The 15,578-nt window shown below is 41.8% G+C and overlaps 1 protein-coding gene across 3 annotated transcripts in view; it reads left to right on the top strand.

The window, feature by feature from the left end:
- The first annotated feature begins 2,215 nt into the window (after positions 1–2,215).
- The window catches only part of LOC106870225 (uncharacterized), a 29,409-nt gene continuing 16,046 nt past the window's right edge, over positions 2,216–15,578 (top strand). Inside the window, exon 1 of one of the 3 annotated variants that reach the window (XM_052967196.2) lies at positions 2,216–3,387. The gene's annotated coding sequence lies outside the window, so the exon portion shown is untranslated. The remainder of the gene's footprint in view (positions 3,388–15,578) is intronic. The other 2 variants (XM_052967198.2, XM_089350931.1) reach the window with 2 other exon arrangements.

The raw sequence follows: 15,578 nt of genomic DNA, 5'->3' as shown, positions 1-15,578 counted from the left end.
AACAGTATAGACTTTGTGATTGTAGAAATAGTAATAATTGTGCTTTTTATAACACTTGTAATAAAAAAGAGGTAGTTTACCAATGTATAGTAATTACTTAATCAGGTAAACCCTATGAAATGCAGATTGACTTACTATTTGTATACTTTTAGGAACAGAAATAAGAGCAATTCCACTGGTTTAAGTAAAAATATATGAGAACTTAAGGATAAGATAATTAGTTATGGCCTCGATTGGAAAATTCTGGTCTCGGCTCCTGCATATAATTTAAGAAATAAGAAATGTTATTTATGTATAAGTGAAATTTTCTTTGTGTCGAAGGCCAACCTTCCTCTACTTAACAGTAAAAAAGAAAAAGATGTGTTCTGCCTTCATAAAGCTAAATACACTTTCTCTAATTATTATTTATAATTATTATTAGTATTAATATTTCCATTAAAAATAATACCGTGTTAGGACTCAATCTGCTGCAGTGTAAATCTATTGAGGCAATCCAAAATTAGTGAAATTCCAATTGAACAACTGAAAAATTACCAGTTTTTGTATACGCTAACAAAAAAAAAACATTTAAATCAAATTCAACTTAAGACATTCCTTCATTCAACTAATGGTGACATCATTGGATAATGAAAATGCTTTATAGAAATAAAAAATTTTTTAAATGTATTTAAGAAAAATAATTCAACTATTGGTGACACCAATGGATGATGAAATAAAAAAATTAAAAAACAAACAAACAAGAATTCTGCCTTATGGCAGTTAGAAATCTACATAGGAAAATAACCTAAAAAAAGGTTATTGTTTTACACAATTATTGGTGATGTCACTGGATAGCTAAAGAATAAAAAATAAAGATAGGAATTCTATGTTATGATAAATAAAAACTTAGATTCTTTACATCACAACAATGAGTTATTCATTTCTTTATTATATTAAACCTTTTATAAGAACATTATTTACATTTGACGGATATTTGTCCTCATCTTGTTTGTTGTTTACACAATGTTTCAGCTGATATACCCTCCAGCCTTCATCAGGTGTCTTGGGGAAATTTTGAACCTGGGTTCTCATTCCTAAGGTATTTTTTTATGTTATTATTAGTATTATTATTATTCAGGTCACTGCTTGGAATCGAACTCGGAATCTTGGGGTTAGTAGCCCGCACTCTTAACCACTATGCCCACGGGCATATGGTGTAGTAGTTAAGAGAACTTCTTCAACCAGTCAATATCAAGCAGAGAAAAGATTGGGCCAGCAAGATGGTGGAGAGACCCCTAGCACTGTCATATTCTTTGATGAGTCCAGATTTGCTGTATTTTCTGACAGTGTTCGAATGTGGGTCTGGAGACTCTGTGATCAAGAATTTGACATGAGAAGATTGCAGCCAACAATGAAACATGGCAGTTATTTTGTGATGGTATGGGGAACAATTTGGAGCAATGATCAATCAGAGCTGGTGGAGCGTGAGGGAAGCATATACTCAGATAAATATGTGTCCATATTGCAGAAAGGACTCCTAATCTTCTTGAGTGGGAAAATGATTAAAGAAGACTATTTATGGAAGATGGGGCTCCTTGTCACATGGCTAAGAAGACCCAAGATTGGTTGGAAGAGAATGGCATTACAAATCTTCCATGGCCAAGCCAGTCATCAGGTAAAAAGAGCAAGAAAGCATCCTCAAAGCCAGATCTTTTGAAATTACTGCATGAAACTTTGCAAGAAATTTCTCAAGAGAATATTCATCATCTGACCAGTAGCATGCCTAATGGGGTCCTTGCATTCAAAAATGCAAAGGGCATGTCTACTAAATAATAGATATTCACATTATAATAATTAATAAATAATTTGAAAGTAAAATTTCAGATTTAAATATATTTTAAGTCATAAAGGTGTCTATTTACTTCTGTCATGTCTGTGTGAGCACACACACACACACACGTTTATATATATATATATATATATATATATATATATATATACATACTTACATAAGCAAAGTAGCTAGTTGTAAAATCTCAAAAAGAGATCAGAACAGTAAACTATACTAACCAGTAAAGTTAATCGTCACATCAAAGTGTTACTACTATTTTAACCCCCGGCAGGTCTTCCACCTGCTGGTTATTGGTGCAGCACTGTACCCTGTACATACATATATATTGCTAGCAGGGGAGTGAACCCCTACCATCCTCTGGTAGACAACAGGATTGCGAGACTAACTCAGTTTTGGGCTGGTTAGCTCATCTTCAATTGCGAGATTGACTGCTTCGAGCTAGTTGGCTCCTCTCAGTCGCGAGCACCTAGTCGCCAGTGAGATAGCCAGAGTCCGCTCCAGCCAGCAATATATTGTAAACAAAGGAACCATCGGTCACTGATTTGCAACAAGCAAAGTAGCTAGTTGTAAAATCTTGAGATCAGCGTAGTAACTATACTAACCAGTAAAGTTAATCGCTACATCAAAGTGACTGTTCCATGTTACTACTAGTTTGACCCCAGGCAAATCTTCCGCCAGCTAGTTAAAAAAAAATGCTAACAACAGCTTCGTTCTTATTACTAGCTAAATTAATAGCCCACCCTTAAAAAATACAATCCGTCAGCCATCCAACTGGCTGCTGGTTGACGAAAGCGCAAGTAGCAACGTAAAGCCAAAGTTAGAGGGAATATCTTTTTAGTCTTCTATAATTCCATCAGTTTGCATTATAGAGGTATAAATCAACTCAGTACTTCACTGGTTATTTTATGTGATAACAACGGACGAAAGTTTTGATGTTTCGTTTACAATGTTGATGCGATCGGAAAAGGCATGAACGCCACACCTTCCATATTTCTATACATTTTCCACCTATATAGTAATCACTAGTTCTCTCTTGGTTTCAAGATAGCCCAACCAGCTTCTGTTTAAGCGAAGCTATAACACAGTTATTTAGCTTCATATAGTCCTTATTGAGCAAACATATAATTAAAGACATTCTAACTATGACCATCCTGTCAAATTTGGCCATCTTTCGTTTTGGCTTGTCATTGTTGTTCGCTAATTTCCGTAAAAGTTTTTTTTATTTACTTTTGTTTTAAAGTGAAAGAGAAGAGAAAGTGAAAGATGTATGTACGTGTAAATGAAACAAACGTGTTTGTGGGTGGGTGGGGTGGGAGAAAGGGTGTGTTGTCATGTATACGTACATACATAAATACGACCCACACTGATCCAGCACACCTATTTTTCCCATTGACTTCGTCTTAATATAATTATATACTAGAATGATTTCATCACACTTGCAAATAGCGCGAAATTGCGGAAATTCTGAAAGTTACCGTTGTGAGTGCGGTACTACAATTTATTGACATCATTTCCTCTTCAGCAGGTACGTCGTTTCTGGATATCTGCAACAGTAGGTAAGCATTACTGTTTAGTCTCATTTTATCTGTGTATTGCTTGACGAAAACAATCCCATAATTTACAGGGTTTTAGTAATATACTACTTGTCAGAGATTTATTTTTAACAGTGATGTTGGATTTTCAAGTCTTTTAATTCGTTTTTGATTCCTCTCGTCGTACACGTCTTGAGTGAATCCTAAGAAAAAAGTTAGCTACAGTAAATAGCGCACAATTCAACCACATGTAAACTTTTGTAAAAGTATAGTTTTATGCCACCGAATAAAACAAAATATTTTACATCTACAACAATCGGAATATACCTTGAGTATATCATAATACGGCATAGCTTCATGGCATAACTACAGATGTTTTCCCCGCCGATTTTGTTACCTCATAACTTTGAGAAAAATGGATACTTTTTAATGAAATTTTCAACAAATACCACTTAGATACTGTGGAATCAGAATATATAAGGATTTATGGGAAAAAAGTTTTCTGAAGGTTGGGGAGAAGAGTTTCAGAAAATTCACACGATCCGATTTTTCCCCTCATAACTTTTAGGAAAATGGATCGACTTTGATGAAATCTTTTACAAATACCTTTCAAACGACATAAATTACGATTATAAAGAAATTTGGGTAAAGTTTTACCAACTAACCCGGTAAAACTTTACCCCATAAAATGTGTTTAATGGGAGAAAAATACTAAACAAAACACCAATACACGTGAGAGTGAAAACGGAGGGTGGTTTGGGGTGTGCTAAAAACAATAGTCAAATCTCACTTGAATCGTACAATTTTTCCTCTGAAAATATTTACATTTTATTTTATTTCTTTTTTTTTTTTACCGAAAAGGGGTACTATTCAAGAAGAGTGTTCCCAGTGCGCGCACTCGCGCATCCGCACTAGCGAGTCGTGACTAGTCGATCCTATGACCACCTAGCGCGAGTGCGTGTCATGCGCAAAACATGTATGAGGGTTTTTTCTAAACAAAGTAAATAATTTTTTTACACAAAATAAATAAATTATACACTACCTGTTTTTGGTAAACAGTCCATTAAAAAGTCGGTCTTTCAAAATCTACTGTTGTTCAATGCTATCAGTACATGAGGGACGTTACAAGTAATTATCTTTTGCGTAACCCTTACCAAATTGGTGGACTTATGGACATCGTAGAAATAGATGAATCTATGATGTGCAAGCGCAAATACAACGGAGGATGGGATAGAGAGGATAAAAATAGGTTTTTAGTCTTTGTAGCTGACCGTTCTTCTGAAACTCTTCTACCACTTATTAAAAAATTTATCAAACCAGGGACGACTATATATTTTGATTGTTGGAGTGCTTACAATGGGATTACTGAAATAGATGTGACACCAAAATACACTCTGGAAGAACGTAAAACGACGTTTTAAGAGTAAGATGGGGAGGATTCAACAACAAAAAATTATTTACTTTGTTTAAAAAAAATTATTTACTTTGTTTTAAAAAACCCTCATGTTTTGCGCATTCGCGCTTCATATGCGTTGTAGGATCGACTAGTCACGACTAGCTTGCTTGAGTGCGCGTACTGGGACCACTCTTCTTGAATAGTACCCCGAAAAGGCTCCTCCCATTGTTTTTAAGTTTTAAAAAATTGGCCAAAACATCGGTCCGTTGTGGGATGGGAGGGGGGAAATATCAAAAGTTTTTTTTTCTTTTTCATAAAAAGATACCCCCATCATTTCAAAAGCTGTATAAACAAAATGGGGGAAATCCCAGTCAAAACGGAGTAGTTTCCAACTTATTTGGTCTTCCTGATTCCAAACTCCTTTCTCCATCCCCTCGGAAAAAATTCTTAATAATCGTAATCTATACTGTTTGAAAGTTATTTGTATAAAATTTCATGAAAAGAAATCCATTTTCCTGAAAGTTATGAGGTGAAAAGTCGGATCGTGCGAATTTTCCGAAACTCCTCTCCACCTCTTCGGAAAAACTCTTGGTTAATGTCGAAATTATTACCCTGAAACGAAATGGGGGGGGGGATAGTGCAACGAGTGTGAAAAAAAGGTGTAGAAAACGAATCTTAAAGCAGAAATGTGTGGAGAACAAGGGGGGGGCTTTGGAAAATTCACAAGATCCAGTGCTTTTCCCTCGTAACTTTGAGGAAAATGGATATCTTTCTACTTCACACCCACGTAGGAAATGAATCAGAAAACAAAAGAAAAAGGAAGGAAAGCAATAGGGTGGGTGGTCTAGAGAAGACTTCGGAAAATTCATAAGAAGATCCGAGTTTTTCAATCGTAACTTTGAGGAAAATATAATCCTTTTGAAATCACAAATTAGGTTTTTTCCTCAGGAACTTGGATGCTAAACATCCCTTTGAAGGGTTCGGGCCCTTCTACTATCATCATCATCATCGTTTAACGTCCGCTTTCCATGCTAGCATGGGTTGGACGATTTGACTGACGACTGGTGCAACCGGATGGCTACACCAGGCTCCAATCTAATTTGGCAGAGTTTCTACAGCTGGATGCCCTTCCTAACGCCAACCACTCAGAGAGTGTAGTGGGTGCTTTTACGTGTCACCCGCACGAAAACGGCCACGCTCGAAATGGTGTCTTTTATGTGCCACCCACACGAGCCAGTCCAGGGGCACTGGCAACGATCTCACTCGAAAACCCTACAAGGCCAGTCAGGCGGTACTGGCAACGGTCACGCTCAGGATGGTACATCTTATGTGCCACCCGCACAAGAGCCAGTCCAGCGGCACTGGCAACGATCTCACTTGGTTTGCCGGGTCTTCTCGCGCACAGCACATTTCCAAAGGTCTCGGTCAGTAGTCATCGCCTCGGTGAGGCCCAATGTACGAAGGTCTTGCCTCACCACCTCAGCCCAGGTCTTCCTGGGCCTACCTCTTCCACGGGTTCCCTCAACTGTTAGGGAGTGGCACTTTTCATGCAGCACTATATATATATATAATATAAATAATATATATATATATGCATACACATACATACATATATGTACATACTTACATATATATATATACTTACATATATATATATATATATATCATCATCATCATCGTTTAACGTCCGCTTTCCATGCTAGCATGGGTTGGACGATTTGACTGAGGACTGGTGAAACCGGATGGCAACACCAGGCTCCAATCTAAATTTGGCAGAGTTTCTACAGCTGGATGCCCTTCCTAACGCCAACCACTCAGAGAGTGTGGTGGGTGCTTTTACGTGTCACCTGCACAAAGGCCAGTCAGGCGGTACTGGCAACGGCCATGCTCAAAATGGTGCATCTTATGTGCCACCCGCACAAGAGCCAGTCCAGGGGCACTGGCAACGATCTTACTTGGCTTGCCGGGTCTTCTCAAGCACAGCACATTTCCAAAGGTCTCGGTCAGTAGTCATCGCCTCGGTGAGGCCCAATGTATGAAGGTCTTGCCTCACCACCTCAGCCCAGGTCTACCTGGGCCTACCTCTTCCACGGGTTCCCTCAACTGTTAGGGTGTGGCACTTTTTCAGGCAGCTATCCTCATCCATTCTCACCACATGTCCATACCAGCGCAATCATCTCTCTTGCACACCACAACTGATGCTTCTAATGTTCAGCTTTTCTCTCAAGATACTTACACTCTGACGGGTATTCACATTGACATTACACATCCAACGGAGCATACTGGCTTCATTCCTTGCGAGCTTACGTATGTCCTCAGCAGTTACAGCCCATGTTTCACTGCCATGTAGCATGGCTGTTTGAACACATGCATCATACAGTCTGCCTTTTACTCTGAGTGAGAGTCCCTTTGTCGCCAGCAGGGGTAAGAGCTCTCTAAACTTTGCCCAGGCTATTCTTATTCTAGCAGCTACACTTTCAGTGCACCCACCCCCACTACTAACTTGGTCGCCCAGATAGCGGAAGCTATCGACTATCTCTAGTTTTTCTCCCTGGAATGAGATAGAAGTTGTTTCCTGTTTGTTTACAGTTTTTATTGCACCTGAACATCTGCCACAAACAAAAACTAACTTGCTAGTTAACCTGCCTTTGATGTTGCTGCACCTCTTATGTGTCCATAGCTTGCACCGGGTACATCTTATAGAGTTACTACCTACTCCTTTTCTACATACTGAGCAGGGCCATCTACCTGAAGGGGTTTGTGTTTTATCTACCTTCCTACTTATTAGGATTTTGGTTTTAGCTAGGTTGACTCTAAGGCCCTTCAATTCTAGACCTTGCTTCCACACCTGAAACTTCTCCTCTAGTTCTGATAGTGACTCCGCAATTAGGGCAAGGTCATCAGCATAGAGGAGCTCCCAGGGGCAACCTGTCTTGAACTCCTCTGTGATTGCCTGGAGGACTATGATAAATAAGAAATGCATACACATACATACGTATATGTACATACTTACATATATATATTGTTACGAACGCCCACACGCGAAGCACCTCCTTAACCGAAGAGAGAACTCGCGCGAACGTCGAACGCTCAGTGAGCTAGCAGCTCGCCTAGGTCACCTGACCAATAATAAGCCCCGGCTGGAGCACGCAACGAAGAACAACACAGGCAAAAGGAGGGGTGAAAGAAACAACACAAAGACCATGCGTTGGGTAACCATTTCTTTTTACATAACATCAAAAACATGAGAATAAAGCATTACATAAACATGAGAATACATTTCAAAACATTACATAACAGTTCAATAGCATATAATGGTGTGACATTGCGTGAACATAATCAAGGGTTTGCAATCATTAAGTCCATCAAAAGTTCTTTCTGTTCTTTCTTTTCTTCGTTTTCTCTTTTCAGTTACATATCACAGTTAACAGTCTTTTTCTTTAAACATCCAACAAATACATTTCTTGGAAGAATATTTGTAACAAACCTCTGCTGTACTCAATTCCTTTCTTTCACAAAACTCACTATAATCCAAGAGGTAAACAACTGACTACTGCTATCTCTTTTGGCTGCCAGTATCCCATCTCTCTGCCCCTTTCTCTCTCTGGGACTCTATGCATTTCTGCTGACTATAGCTTTCTCTCTGTCAGACTTATAATTCTTCACTTCATCTCTGTACAACTGCTTCGGACGACCGCTACCACTCGACTCGCTATCTCTTTCTCATCTTCACTTCATCTAACTCGACTGGCCCCATCTCCTCGGGCAAACTGCTGTCCCCAACTGCTTCTGCTGGCTTATAATTCTTCACTTCATCTCTGTACAACTGCTTCGGACGACCGCTACCACTCGACTCGCTATCTCTTTCTCATCTTCACTTCATCTAACTCGACTGGCCCCATCTCCTCGGGCTAACTGCTTCGGCTGACTGCTTTCGCGCCAATTCCTGTTCTCCTATTCATCCCAAATACCATAGCTCATAGTGCTACTTTACCCCCTCCCAAGATGGGTCGGTCGGTACAATTTCTATCCTGCCTTTTTTGAATTTTCGCTGATAGGAAAGGGGCAGCTACGCTAAAAATAGCTGTGGTTGCCGACAAGACAAAGGAAATACCATTGTCCCCAACTGACCAGAGTACAGGTTCAAAACCCAGCCCGGGAGATAGGGATATAATGCTAATTGTATTTTCGGTGGTCGCATCAATATATATATATATATACATACACACACATACATACATACATATATATATATATATATATATATATATATATATATATATATATATATCATCATCATCATCATCGTTTAACGTCCGCTTTCCATGCTAGCATGGGTTGGACGATTTGACTGAGGACTGGTGAAACCGGATGGCAACACCAGGCTCCAGTCTGATTTGGCAGAGTTTCTACAGCTGGATGCCCTTCCTAACGCCAACCACTCAGAGAGTGTAGTGGGTGCTTTTACGTGTCACCCGCACGAAAACGGCCACGCTCGAAATGGTGTCTTTTATGTGCCACCCGCACAAGCCAGTCCAGGGGCACTGGCAACGATCTCGCTCGAAAATCCTACAGGAGCCAGTCAGGCGGTACTGGCAACGGCCACGCTCAAAATGGTGCATCTCATGTGCCACCCGCACAAGAACCAGTCCAGGGGCACTGGCAACGATCTTGCTTGGCTTGCCGGGTCTTCTCACGCACAGCCCATTTCCAAAGGTCTCGGTCCGTAGTCATCGCCTCGGTGAGGCCCAATGTACGAAGGTCTTGCCTCACCACCTCAGCCCAGGTCTTCCTGGGCCTACCTCTTCCACGGGTTCCCTCAACTGTTAGGGTGTGGCACTTTTTCACGCAGCTATCCTCCTCCATTCTCACCACATGTCCATACCAGCGCAATCGTCTCTCTTGCACGCCACAACTGATGCTTCTAATGTTCAGCTTTTCTCTCAAGATACTTACACTCTGACGGGTATTCACATTGACATTACACATCCAACGGAGCATACTGGCTTCATTCCTTGCGAGCTTACGTATGTCCTCAGCAGTTACAGCCCATGTTTCACTGCCATGTAGCATGGTTGTTCGTACGCATGCGTCATACAGTCTGCCTTTTACTCTGAGTGAGAGTCCCTTTGTCGCCAGCAGGGGTAAGAGCTCTCTAAACTTTGCCCAGGCTATTCTTATTCTAGCAGCTACACTTTCAGCGCACCCACCCCCACTACTAACTTGGTCGCCCAGATAGCGGAAGCTATCGACTACCTCTAGTTTTTCACCCTGGAATGAGATAGAAGTTGTTTCCTGTTTGTTTGCAGTCTTTATTGCACCTGAACATCTGCCACAAACAAAAACTAACTTGCTAGTTAACCTGCCTTTGATGTTGCTGCACCTCTTATGTGTCCATAGCTTGCACCGGGTACATCTTATAGAGTTACTACCTACTCCTTTTCTACATACTGAGCAGGGCCATCTACCTGAAGGGGTTTGTGTTTTATCTACCTTCCTACTTATTAGGATTTTGGTTTTAGCTAGGTTGACTCTAAGGCCCTTCAATTCTAGACCTTGCTTCCACACCTGAAACTTCTCCTCTAGTTCTGATAGTGACTCCGCAATTAGGGCAAGGTCATCAGCATAGAGGAGCTCCCAGGGGCAACCTGTCTTGAACTCCTCTGTGATTGCCTGGAGGACTATGGTAAATAATAGGGGGCTGAGGACGGAACCTTGGTGGACCCCTACCTCTACCCGGAATTCATTGCTGTACTCATTTCCAACCCTCACCTTACTGGCCGCATCTCTGTACATGGCTCGCACAGCTCTCACTAGCCATTCTTCTATCCCAAGTTTCCTCATTGACCACCAGATAAGGGATCGGGGGACCCTGTCAAAGGCTTTCTCCATGTCAACGAAAGCCAGGTACAGAGGTTTATCCTTGGCTAGGTATTTCTCTTGCAACTGTCTCACTAGAAATAAGGCATCAGTAGTGCTTTTACCTGGCACGAACCCAAACTGCATCTCATCTAAATTGATTCGCTCCCTAATTAGTTGGGCTATGACCCTCTCTGTAACTTTCATAACCTGATCTAACAGCTTGATGCCTCTGTAATTATTTGTATCTAAAGCGTCCCCTTTACCTTTGTAGCAGTTGACTATGATGCTGCTACACCAGTCATAGGGTATGACTCCTTCGTGTATCACCTGGTTCGTAATACGGGTGACTAGGCTATAGCCAACACTGCCAGATATTTTGAGCATCTCTGCAGTGATTCCTGATGGGCCGGGGGCTTTCCCGGTCTTCATACTCTTAATTGCTTTATCTACCCTGGTACTATCAACTCGGATAGCTGGTCCCTCTATTGGGTCGACATAAGGCAGGCTCTCTTTCTCCCATTCATTCTCTTTATTAAGCAATCTATCGTAGTGGCATCTCCAGACCTCTTTCTTTGCATCCTCATTTAATGCAAGCGTACCATCATCCATGCGAACACATTTCTCTCCTACAACATCACTATTCTCTCTCCTACACTGTCTTGCAACCCGAAATACCTCGAGTCTTTGGTCCTCACGGCGCAGAACATTGGCAAATCTTTCCTTATCTGCTTCCCCTCTGGCTAAATAAACCTGTCGCCTAGTCTCCCTTCTGGCACATTGGTACAATTCCCTGCTACCACCGTTCTTCCAGTCCTTCCAAGCTTGTTTCTTTTGTCTAATAGCCCTGTCTACCTCCTTGTTCCACCACCACGTTACTCTGGGTTGGGAGGGGACCTTACACCACCCACAAATCTGGTCGGTGGCTTTCAACAGGTTGTCCCGCAGAAATCTCCAATTGTCTTCCACGTTGTATGATGCTATATCCCCTTCTATTTCGTTAAATGCTTCAAGTAACTTGTCTCTAAGTCTCTGTCCGTTTGCAGGGTCTTTAAGCTTCCACACCCTTCTTCTCCAAGCCTGTCTAATTCTGGGCACCCATTTTGCCTTGATCCCAAAGTCGCTAACTACTAATCTATGTTGTGGGGTACATTCTTCGCCAGGGTAGGTTTTGGCATTTATAAGCCGCCCTCTTTCCCTATTTCTGGCGAGGATGTAGTCGATTTGGCTAGAGTGTCTGCCGGAGCGGTAGGTGACTAGGTGACTGGCAGGTTTCCTGAAGTTGGTATTGCAGACTATAAGATTGGTTGCATCACAGAACTCCAGCAGTCTGGTTCCCTCCTCGTTGCGGGAACCGAAGCCATAGCCTCCATGTATGCCATGGAAGCCCCCAGCACGACGTCCGACATGACCGTTGAAGTCTCCAGCCACAAAGAGAAGGTCCCTGTCACTCGTCGACGAGGTAGTTTGCAAGAGGGTGTCATAGAATTGGTCTTTCAGACCATCTGGTAGCCCAGGTTGAGGTGCATAGGCTGAGATGACAGTAGCTAATCTATGATGAAGCACTAGTCTGATCTTAAGTACTCTGTCACTTACTCTAACGACCTCGATTACCTTATCCACCCATTTCTCCGCTAGAAGTATTCCTACGCCCCCGACCCCGTCAGTGTTCCCTGCCCAGAAAATCTTGTACCTGTGTTCTTTGCCTGTGAGGAACCTTGCAGAACCTCCTCTCCATCTTACTTCCTGGATGCAGCACATATCTACGCATCTCCGTTCAAGCATCTCAACAATTTCACCAGATCTACCTTTCAGCGTGCCGACGTTGAGAGTGCCAATCCTAACAGTATGGGTGTTGGGGGTGTGGGCCTGTAGCCTGGGAAGAGGAAAAGCAGTGTCGTGTACCTGAAAAGAAAACTTGCAATTGGAAGAATTCATAAGCAAAACATTACCTACAACCTGCAAACATTTCTCAACCTTAATGCGCTACCCAAAGGTAGGGGAGAGGATGGCCAAGGCCACTAGATGGGTTCCGGGAGACAGCCGAGGTTGACAGGATGACAAAGGGATGAACTTCCGGTGGAGGGGGCGGGATGACAGAGGAATGAACTTCCGGTGGAGGGGGTGGGATGACAGAGGAATGAACTTCCGGTGGAGGGGGTGGGATGACAGAGGAATGAACTTCCGGTGGAGGGGTGGGATGACAGAGGAATGAACTTCCGGTGGAGGGGGTGGGATGACAGAGGAATGAACTTCCGGTGGAGGGGTGGGATGACAGAGGAATGAACTTCCGGTGGAGGGGGTGGGATGACAGAGGAATGAACTTCCGGTGGAGGGGGCGGGATGACAGAGGAATGAACTTCCGGTGGAGGGGGTGGGATGGCAGAGGAATGAACTTCCGGTGGAGGGGGTGCGATGACAGAGGAATGAACTTCCGGTGGAGGGGGTGGGATGACAGAGGAATGAACTTCCGGTGGAGGGGGTGGGATGACAGAGGAATGAACTTCCGGTGGAGGGGGTGGGATGACAGAGGAATGAACTTCCGGTGGAGGGGGTGGGATGACAGAGGAATGAACTTCCGGTGGAGGGGGTGGGATGGCAGAGGAATGAACTTCCGGTGGAGGGGGTGGGATGACAGAGGAATGAAACTTCCGGTGGAGGGGGTGGGATGACAGAGGAATGACAGACGAATGAACTTCCGGTGGAGGGGGTGGGAGGGCGGGTTACCGCCAGCGAGTAGAGAGGGCTCTTAATTGTAGATTTTAAATATTTGAGAGACAACAATGCATAAATCGTAATTTTTTAAAAAGAGCAATGAATTCTGGGTGATTAGAATATAACGTAGCATGAATTTAGGAAGCTTAGAAAATGAATAAGCATGAATTTAAGACAACTGAATTCAATTGAATTTCATGGAGAGAAACAAGAAAGCGCAAGGTATTGAGATGTTTGAGGCCGTAAATAAATAAAAATCTCTATCTTATCTGCATCTTGGGTATTTCGTCGTAGTACGTCAGCTAGATAATTTAGAATGGGTTTCTCATTTATATATAGCCAGAACCTGAAGACCTTAAAGGAAAAACTACGAAGGGGGAGAGAGAGGATGGAGGGGTAGACAGAGGCATGGCGGGAGAAAAGATCATCATCATCATCATCATATATATATATAAAGAGAGAGAGAGAGAGAGAGAGGGAGAGGGGGGACCAGTCAAGCAGCACATCACGCTGTAATTCTTGGGCTGAGAAATCAACACTTAAAAGCCATAATTTTAAGGAGCGATAAGAATTTTTGAATAAAGGAAAATGGGTAGTGGTGGTGGGTAGGTACCGCCAGCGAGTAGAGAGGGCTCTTAATTGTAGATTTTAAATATTTGAGAGACAACAATGCATAAATCGTAATTTTTTAAAAAGAGCAATGAATTCTGGGTGATTAGAATATAACGTAGCATGAATTTAGGAAGCTTAGAAAATGAATAAGCATGAATTTAAGACAACAACTGAATTCAATTGAATTTCATGGAGAGAAACAAGAAAGCGCAAGGTATTGAGATGTTTGAGGCCGTAAATAAATAAAAATCTCTATCTTATCTGCATCTTGGGTATTTCGTCGTAGTACGTCAGCTAGATAATTTAGAATGGGTTTCTCATTTATATATAGCCAGAACCTGAAGACCTTAAAGGAAAAACTACGAAGGGGGAGAGAGAGGATGGAGGGGTAGACAGAGGCATGGCGGGAGAAAAGATCATCATCATCATCATCATATATATATATAAAGAGAGAGAGAGAGAGAGAGAGGGAGAGGGGGGACCAGTCAAGCAGCACATCACGCTGTAATTCTTGGGCTGAGAAATCAACACTTAAAAGCCATAATTTTAAGGAGCGATAAGAATTTTTGAATAAAGGAAAATGGGTAGTGGTGGTGGGTAGGTACCGCCAGCGAGTAGAGAGGGCTCTTAATTGTAGATTTTAAATATTTGAGAGACAACAATGCATAAATCGTAATTTTTTAAAAAGAGCAATGAATTCTGGGTGATTAGAATATAACGTAGCATGAATTTAGGAAGCTTAGAAAATGAATAAGCATGAATTTAAGACAACAACTGAATTCAATTGAATTTCATGGAGAGAAACAAGAAAGCGCAAGGTATTGAGATGTTTGAGGCCGTAAATAAATAAAAATCTCTATCTTATCTGCATCTTGGGTATTTCGTCGTAGTACGTCAGCTAGATAATTTAGAATGGGTTTCTCATTTATATATAGCCAGAACCTGAAGACCTTAAAGGAAAAACTACGAAGGGGGAGAGAGAGGATGGAGGGGTAGACAGAGGCATGGCGGGAGAAAAGATCATCATCATCATCATCATATATATATATAAAGAGAGAGAGAGAGAGAGAGAGGGAGAGGGGGGACCAGTCAAGCAGCACATCACGCTGTAATTCTTGGGCTGAGAAATCAACACTTAAAAGCCATAATTTTAAGGAGCGATAAGAATTTTTGAATAAAGGAAAATGGGTAGTGGTGGTGGGTAGGTACCGCCAGCGAGTAGAGAGGGCTCTTAATTGTAGATTTTAAATATTTGAGAGACAACAATGCATAAATCGTAATTTTTTTAAAAGAGCAATGAATTCTGGGTGATTAGAATATAACGTAGCATGAATTTAGGAAGCTTAGAAAATGAATAAGCATGAATTTAAGACAACAACTGAATTCAATTGAATTTCATGGAGAGAAACAAGAAAGCGCAAGGTATTGAGATGTTTGAGGCCGTAAATAAATAAAAATCTCTATCTTATCTGCATCTTGGGTATTTCGTCGTAGTACGTCAGCTAGATAATTTAGAATGGGTTTCTCATTTATATATAGCCAGAACCTGAAGACCTTAAAGGAAAAACTACGAAGGGGGAGAGAGAGGATGGAGGGGTAGACAGAGGCATGGCGGGAGAAAAGATCATCATCA

The sequence above is a fragment of the Octopus bimaculoides genome, chromosome 4 (genome assembly GCF_046866305.1).
Source record: "Octopus bimaculoides isolate indiv1 chromosome 4, ASM4686630v1, whole genome shotgun sequence".
Classification (NCBI taxonomy): Eukaryota; Metazoa; Mollusca; class Cephalopoda; order Octopoda; family Octopodidae; genus Octopus; species Octopus bimaculoides.
The sequence above is the reverse complement of the archived record's forward strand: the minus strand, read 5'-3'. Positions and strand labels throughout refer to the sequence as shown.